An 8,557-nucleotide genomic window follows, 5' to 3' on the forward strand; every position below is an offset into this window, starting at 1 on the left:
TAGCCTGATTGGGTTAAAATTTGGATGGTTGGGTTTTAGTTTAGGCATAAATAGTCTGGAAATAAAGAAAACATGGTTGCTTAAATTAAAATTTGGTTGATTGGGTTATAATTTAGGCATAAATAGTCAGGAAATAAAAATAAATCTGTCAGATTAGGTTAGGGTTTTTGCTCTTGGAATTTCTAAATTAAGATATCTAATATTTTTGATAATGTACGAATTGCTATAGAGAGAAGCGATATAGTAACTCTTGAGGAGATTAACAAGAAGTTGTCCCTTGAAGTTGATTCTCTGTGTTTTTTAACTGAAGAAAACTTGCATTTATTAATTAATCAAGTTCATCTAAAGCGAAATATCTGCGCAGAAGCATACTTAAGCAAAAATGCAAAATCGAATAAATTTGTACCTATTCTGTAAGTTATTATTTGCTTATACTACAGATTAAATAACTTAATGTAAATAAAGCAATACTGCTTTTTTTACATTAAGTTAATCAGAGGTTTTAATATGCACAGCATGTTGTTTATATTTTGCTAACAAAGCATAAGTTAATTTTACAGATTATAAGTTAATGTTTCAATCTGAACTATAAATCAATTGCAAAAGCTACTTTGTGGCTTTATTATTACGGATTTCCTGATCTATATATATATATATATATATATATATATATATATATATATATATATATATATATATATATATATATATATATATATATATATATATATCAAGAAATCTGTAATATTAAAGCCACATATATATATGTAAGTATTGTAATTTTTAATTGTAAAAGTAAGTTTTTAAATTCATTTTAGATCAACTTCATCTGGTAACTGTCTCTACAGCTCAGTATCATTGGTTATTGTAGGAAATAATTCATTAGTTGATATTTTAAGGGTTCTCACCTCAATGGTATTGTTTGTTAATGCTGATTTTTATTCAAAACATCCAATATTTAATGATATAATTAACAGTGGTAAATATAATTTTTTTTCTTATGATAACATTTTAAAGATGACGTTGTCTAAAACTGTTGTTGATCAAGATATCACTAAAAATAAACAATGTGTTCGGTCCGAAGCAATTAATAACTGCTTTGAAAATCAATGGTCATCTTTTATGTGTATCTTAGGCCTTTCATCTGTTGTCAATTCGCAAATTTTTATCATTATCCTGAATTTGGACTTGATCGTTTTTTTTTGTTGCATTTAACAGATTAATAAAACCAAGGGTTAATAAGTTGAAGCCAACAAGAAACAAAGTAATAAATATAATGTTCTGTCGGATAGGTAAGTTACCATCAGGGTTTGCTTTTACACCCAATCATTTTGTACCGCTTGTTGTTTATGATTTTAAAGAGTCACGTAAAAGAAATTTTTTTTCTGTCAAATTAATAAAATTTGATGAAACTCCAACAAAGGAAAAAAAGCAACTGTTTTTGAATTTTTTATCCTCTAAAGGAGCTACTAAACCTTCAACAACATCTGAATTAGATTTGTTTGCCAAAAATAATTTCAGTGGTGATACCATTAAATGTTTGATTGTACCTAATGTTGAAAGCTCAATTGACTTTGTTAATAAATCTTTTGACGAGTTTGATGTTGCAAATTTTCGAGAACAACGAAGAGAGTTACTATGTAACAAAATGCTGTTTTGTCAAAAAATTCTTCATTTAGTAAAGAATGTGTTTATCCCAGATAATTCTTTCAATTTTCCACAAGGCAAAAACAATATAAAGTTTTCAATGAAATGGCTAGAGACATTTTCTTGGCTTTGTTATTCTAAAAAATTAAATGGTGGATTCTGCTTGCCATGTGTATTTTTTGGAGATGATTTTCCAACAATAAATTACAAGGTTTCAGTGTTTAAAGAACCACTGAAAAATTTTAATGATGCTTTCCCAGCCTTAAAACGCCATTGTGATCCGAACATAAATGGTTTGCATTCTCAAACGCAGAGCCTTTTTAATGATTTTATGAGGCAAGTTGCTGGTGATACAAAACCTATTTATGATATCATAGATCAAAACACCCTTGCATAGATATCTGAGAATAAAAAAAAACTTGGGCCGATAATTAATACTGTTATTTTATGTGGCCGTCAAGGACTTGCTCTAAGAGGTCATAATGATGACTCTCAGAATCACTCAGAAGTTGGGCAATGTAGTACCTCTTGTAATGTCGGAAACTTCATGTAGATTCTTAATTATTGTGTTAGAGGCGGTGATACTGAATTAGAAAATCATCTTGAAAACCACAAGAAAAATGCATCATATCTTTCAAAAACTATGCAGAATGAAATAATATTCTGTTGTGGTGAGACAATTTCTGATAAAATTGTTTCCAATATAAAGACTGTCAAATTTTTTTCTATCTTATCAGATGAAGCCATTGATGTTTCAAACAAATCACAAATGTCTTTAGTGTTGCGTTATGTTGACAGTGGTAATAACATTGTTGAAGACTTTGTTAAATTTATACACAACGACAATGGTTTGGATGGGGAAAGTTTATCTGTTAACATTTTAGGCACCATTGCATCCCTAGGTTTAGATATTACTAATTGTCGAGGCCAAGGTTATGATGGTGCTGGAGCTGTAGCTGGAACAAAAAAGGGAGTTGCTGCACGAATTTTAAAGTTAAACAACACCGCTTTATACACTCATTGTTTTAGCCATCGATTGAATCTAGATGTGTGTAATTTTTGCAAAGTTCAATTTCTCTGTAATGCAATGAACCACATAAAAGAGGTTTCTTATTATTTTAATCTTTCTTTAAAAAAAAAATTCTATCCTCGAGACAATGGTTTCAGGACACTGTCCTGATAAAAAAAAAAAAAAACTAAGAGATGTTTGTCGAACTAAAGGTGGCTTGAAAGAATAAATGGATTAGACACATTTCAGGAGTTATATGTTCCAATAGTTTATTCCCTTGAAGCCATAAGCAATGACAGAAATAAGTTTGGGGCAGGCTCCCAAACAGCTACATCTTTATTTAAATTGATTAACACCTTTGAATTTATTGTTTCTTTGGTTGTGACTAGAGCTGTTTTTGATGAAACACATGTAGTTACTAAAATGTTACAATCTAGCAGTTTAGATATTCAAACCTGTATAGACCTTATTTTTTGCTTGACTAATAGAATAACAACTATTAAAAAAAAAATTGATAGTTTTCATGATAAGTGTTATCATGATGCCAAAGTTGATGCTGAACAAATGGGGTTGATGAATGTCGAAAAAGAGCTGTTGGGAGGCAAATCCACCGCGATAATCATCCAGCAGAGAATACATCAGAATATTTTAAACGCGTTTTAACCATCCCTGTAGTTGATCACTTAGATTTAGCTCTTTCTGATAGGTTTTGTAATGACAATTTAACTTTGTTCCATGGCTTGAGTATTATCCTTGATAAAATAATTTCTTTGCTAAATGGTCCACCAGAAAAAAATATTTGGAGGGAGAGCTTTAAGATTTTTTCAGATTTTTTTTCTGAAGATTTGCCAAATCCATTAGCTTTAGAAGCAGAGTGTGGTCTTTGGGAGATATACTGGACTACCACTAATTATCCCATTCCAAACAATGTGTCTGATACTCTAAAGTCAATTTCATGTATTAAAACTTTTACCAATATTTTTTTTTGTTTGCAGTTATTAGCAACTTCACCTGTGACAACATGTTTTTGTGAAAGATCTATTTCAAATCTTCGCAGATTGAAAAACTGGTCAAGATCAACTATGTCTGGAGATCGTTTGAATGGTTTAGCATTGATGTATACACATAGAGACATCCATAGAGACATCCATAGAGAGTTCCAGATACTCAAGAAGTTATTAAAAAATAAGTGCAAAGAAATGGTTATCGTAAGTTAAACTCTTCGTGAAAACACGAACACTTGTGATTCAGAGTTTGTATAAACTTTACTTGTATATATGCATGTATGTATGTATATATATATATATATGTTATATTTAATATTTATTGTTATATTTAATTCAAAAGTGTCTTTAATTATAAAGCTCTTGGTTTTCTTTTCATTTTGCAACTTAATGAATAGTTTAAAAAGGTAAATAGTTTCTTTTAAGCAGATTAATTAAAGTTCCATTAAATCCATTATTTGACTGTAGAAAAATATCTTTGGTCATATGAGAATAATGATATTAGTAATCCTCAAAATTGGCTGAAAATCGGCACATAAAAAAATACCATTGTTAGCGCTGATGCTATATGATGTGCTGATGGTAGCGCTGATTCTAATCTGAACATCACTAAGATTATTATAATTAAAATTACTGAAGAAGTTGCGTTCTTATTTTTATAAAGGGAGGCTATCGCCAAGTCTCAATGACTACAAAAAAAATCTTTTCAAATTATGCAAATAGGGTGGTCCCATAGAGGGAGCGTTGCATTGCTTTGGTAGACCCCCACACCTGGGAAATGGAAACTTTTTAAAAATATAAATAGGGGAAGGGGGGTGAAAAAATGTGAATAGGGGAAGGGGAGTTCACAAATAGTTAACGGAGGAGGGATAGTATTTATTTGGTATCTGAGAGGAATTTGGTTATGGAGCTTGGGGGGCGGTCATTTTTTTAAAAAAAAATTGCCTTAGGAGAAATAAATCCTAGATCTGCCCCTGCGAAGGAGGACATTTTAAGAAAACCAAAAAAATTGTCGCGTTTAGTTTGGTCGTTTAGACCGTTTATGTTGCATGTTAAAATGTTAATAGCTATGATGGAGAGAAACAGCTTTCTTAATTCGAAAACTCGTGTAGCTTAAACATACATAAAGTAATTTTACAACCTGACGAAAATAAAACAAACACATAAGTCTTAATCTTAATGCACGAGTTTTCGATTTAAATGACGTAATACAAACAGATGGACGCACTGGACCATATAATTTTACACAAAAGCGCGAACTACAACAATACAAACATGCACAGCTTAAGCGCTCGTTAAGAAACGTGTCATGCATAACCAATGGAAATAAAAAAATAACAGAAAAAACTCGAACAAAAGATTTTTTTGCAGAAAGATAAAAATGAAGGCTTAGAACGAAAAAATTCGAAATAAAAGTCTGATTCGAAAACAAAGCTAAAAGAAGAGAATTGAAACGAAAAAAATAAGAAGAAATATAAATCTTACGATTTCTTTTCCGCACATAGTTGGCTTACATAATCTTCATCGATTTCAAGAGAATCCGTTTCGTCGTCGAAACACGTCCCATCTTTTTCTTTCGAAAACAACACTTCTTCCAAACACACGGGTTCTTTTCTCTGTAGTATTTCTTAGTTTCTTTGGTGTTTCACATTCCGAAATTCCCAGTCGTTTTCTTGTCGGCTGGGCGGATTTTCGCGTTTTTGAAGACTGTTTTTTCTCACTTTGCTTTTCTTTATCAGTTTCCATGTCGACACTGATGTCAGCACTGCCACTGTTAACATCAATGTCTACACTTGCGCTGTCGATCTGTGATATAGTAGATTTTATTGGATCTGAGGGTACAATGGTTGGGTTTAATGATTTTGGAGTTGTGGATTCGGGCTGGCCTTGATGTTTATATCTTAGAGTGAGTCCATCAACGTTTTGATATCGAGGTAAAGGGTTTTGGGTAGGGTTCTTCCAGTTCCTGATAATGATAATCACATTTCCAGTGAAGATATCCTCACCGTGCGTCTTACATTTCTGCAAATAAAATGAGTCAAACTCCCCTCTTCCTACAGCTAGGTGCTTGCCAAGCAGGACGATGGCGCTTTGACAGCCATTCCTCAGCGTGCCAATCGGAATGTTCTGTACTAGAACGTGGATCTTTTGAACGAACTTCTGTTGAAAGGTTAAAACGTTGACTTTAATTTCAGTGTCGAGAAACGATTTTCGAAAAGTTTGTTGGCGTAGTGCCTCGTCACACCCCAAACATTTCCGAGTAACTTTTTACAAGCAAAGGCAGAAAAAAAATCGTCTATACTACAATTTAAATCACCGTACCGGCACACTAAGACGTTAGAGTTATTGATTTCAGCTTTCGCACCAAATATTCCAAGATTGTTTTTCGTCAGCCCAGATGCATTGCCAGATGACAGAGCGCCAGCATAACTTTTAGCCATATTAAAAATCTTGTAAAATAATCGGTTACTAGTATTAGATAAACGGATTTTTATAAAGCTTACCTTATTAAAGGATTAGTAATAAGTAAAATATTAGTAGTTATCCGTATTCATTGTGAACTACTTCGTGAATTAGATTTCAATTAATACGTAACAACATTATATATTATGTGAACTGTTATTGAATTAAAACGCACTTAAAATAGTGTCTTTTTCTAATTTAGGAAAGCAATGTTATGACAGACGGTTTCAAATTATGCAAAGAAATAAGTTTAAATTTAAGAAATATAAATGTAATATAAAAAATATTTATTGTCAAATGTCTCTCTTCTTGATACTTTTTTTTGCAAAATTTATAAATTGCTTTGAACGTTTATTTTCATCTATATCAAAATAGTCAATTAGACTTTTAGTTGCTCATAAGCACATTAAATTTAAGCGAACTCATACTTTCAGGGGTAGACTTGTAAAAGCAAAACTCTTATCCTAAACAACCCAAAGTATTATGCGCCTGACAAACGTGAGCGTGATTTACCCAATCACGCTGAGAGTTGACAGTTTTCGTTCACTTAAGTGCCCGCGTGAGCAGGCCGGAGAAAAATTAATATACACTCATTAATGCGGCCTCCTCCACGGAAATCTTTAGTAAAAGGCGAAAGATTTGTACGTGATATGAAGAAAGCCCAGAGTTAATAATGTAAAGTAGCAAACAGTATATATATGGTGTATATTTTTTGTACTTGTGGTGCGTATTAAAAAAATCTCTTTATAAATCAGAAATAAAAAAATTAATTTTTATATTTATATTAAAAGCAAAAAGAAAAACTACTTAAAATATAATATATATATATATATATATATATATATATATATATATATATATATATATATATATATATATATATATATATATATATATATATATATATATATATATATATATATATATATATATATATATATATATATATATATATATATATATCAGAGGCGGATCCAGGATTTTTATCGACTGTAGCAAAAATGCCATAAATATTTTTTGTCTAAAAAAAAAAAGTCCTCGCTTTTCACATTTGTCGACAATACTAAAAGTCCAAGTTTGTCGTTTGTACTATATGATCTGCATACGCCAAATTGCTGGTCTAATAGTGTTAAATTTGCAGATATACCGAACTAAAATTCATTGATAGGGGGTAGGGGAGGGTATCACAAACCATTCACGCCAGTCTTGGATGTACAGTGGCTTATAGTAGTAAGACATGAGGTCCCTACCACTGTTTTCTTTTTCCGTGCGTTTCGATGTATTTACATTTAGTTTTTGGTATTCCTATTGCCAGTCAATGTATTTATACCAAATAATACACGAAACATTATCATATAAATTTATCTATATATTTAAATCAATAAAATATTTGTAGTTGTTAAAATGTTTTGGTCCGCAAAAAAATGGTAGGTTGATACGACAAATTTAATCTAAATTTGTCTTATCAACCTCCGACAAAACGACAAATTTAATCTAAATTTGTTTAAAATTCATTGATTCTATATAATTAAAATTTGTTTTAAAACACATTATGCTTTATTTAATGGCTTACTTTATAAAATATCTGAAAATCAAAATAGACACTGTAACAATTTATATAAATTTATATAAACAATTTATAAATGTTTTCATATTTTTAATAATAAACTTCATTACTTCATTGCAATAAACTTTTTGTCAAATAATGAAAAAAAGAAACAGGTTTCAAATCAAATAAAAAGTAGAACTAAACCAACTAAACTTTTAAATAAAAATATTTTAATAAATTTTTTAAATAAAAATATATTGCTTTTAATAAATAAGGAATGCTTTTAAAATGCTTTAAATAAATAAGGAATGCTTTTAAAATCCCAAAACAGCAAACTTCAGACTTATTACAACAATTAACAGTTCTCAGCAAATAATAAAAACAAAAGTGTCAATGAATAAATGTCAACCGAACAAGACAAACCTAATATGTTTGTTCTTTGTTTAAAATAACATAGTTCTTTGTTTGATTTTGGTGTAGAAAATTTTCTGTGGTTTATTATAAGTTAATATAGAAAAGTATATTGTGATAATAACACTCAATTTCAATTAAGCAATGTATTAAAGCATAAAAGTATTGAATATGGAAGTCTTTATATGAATATGGAATTTATCTTTAGTCAAATTGAAGAAAAGACATGGAACAGTATTGTCAATAAAAATAAAACATTATACTGGTCAAAATTTCATATTCGCTAAGCAAATCATAATTTCAAAATATATGTTAACAAGATGTAAACAAGAAACTTCTTTGATTTTGAAGAACACTTAAAAAATATGTTTAAAGATACTTTTCTTAAATTTCTAAATTCTATTTCAAGTAGTTCTGTAACAAATTTTCCCAACATAACATATTTGTAACAAAAGTGTTTCTCTTAATAGCGTT

The 8,557-nt window shown here is 30.0% G+C and overlaps 1 non-coding gene across 1 annotated transcript; it reads right to left on the bottom strand.

The window, feature by feature from the left end:
• Positions 1–6,675: 6,675 nt before the first annotated feature.
• LOC136085664 (U5 spliceosomal RNA) lies at positions 6,676–6,793 on the bottom strand. The gene has a single exon (XR_010641136.1). It is a non-coding gene; the product is annotated as a U5 spliceosomal RNA (small nuclear RNA).
• Positions 6,794–8,557: the final 1,764 nt, after the last annotated feature.

Source organism: Hydra vulgaris, chromosome 09 (genome assembly GCF_038396675.1).
Source record: "Hydra vulgaris chromosome 09, alternate assembly HydraT2T_AEP".
Classification (NCBI taxonomy): domain Eukaryota; kingdom Metazoa; phylum Cnidaria; class Hydrozoa; order Anthoathecata; family Hydridae; genus Hydra; species Hydra vulgaris.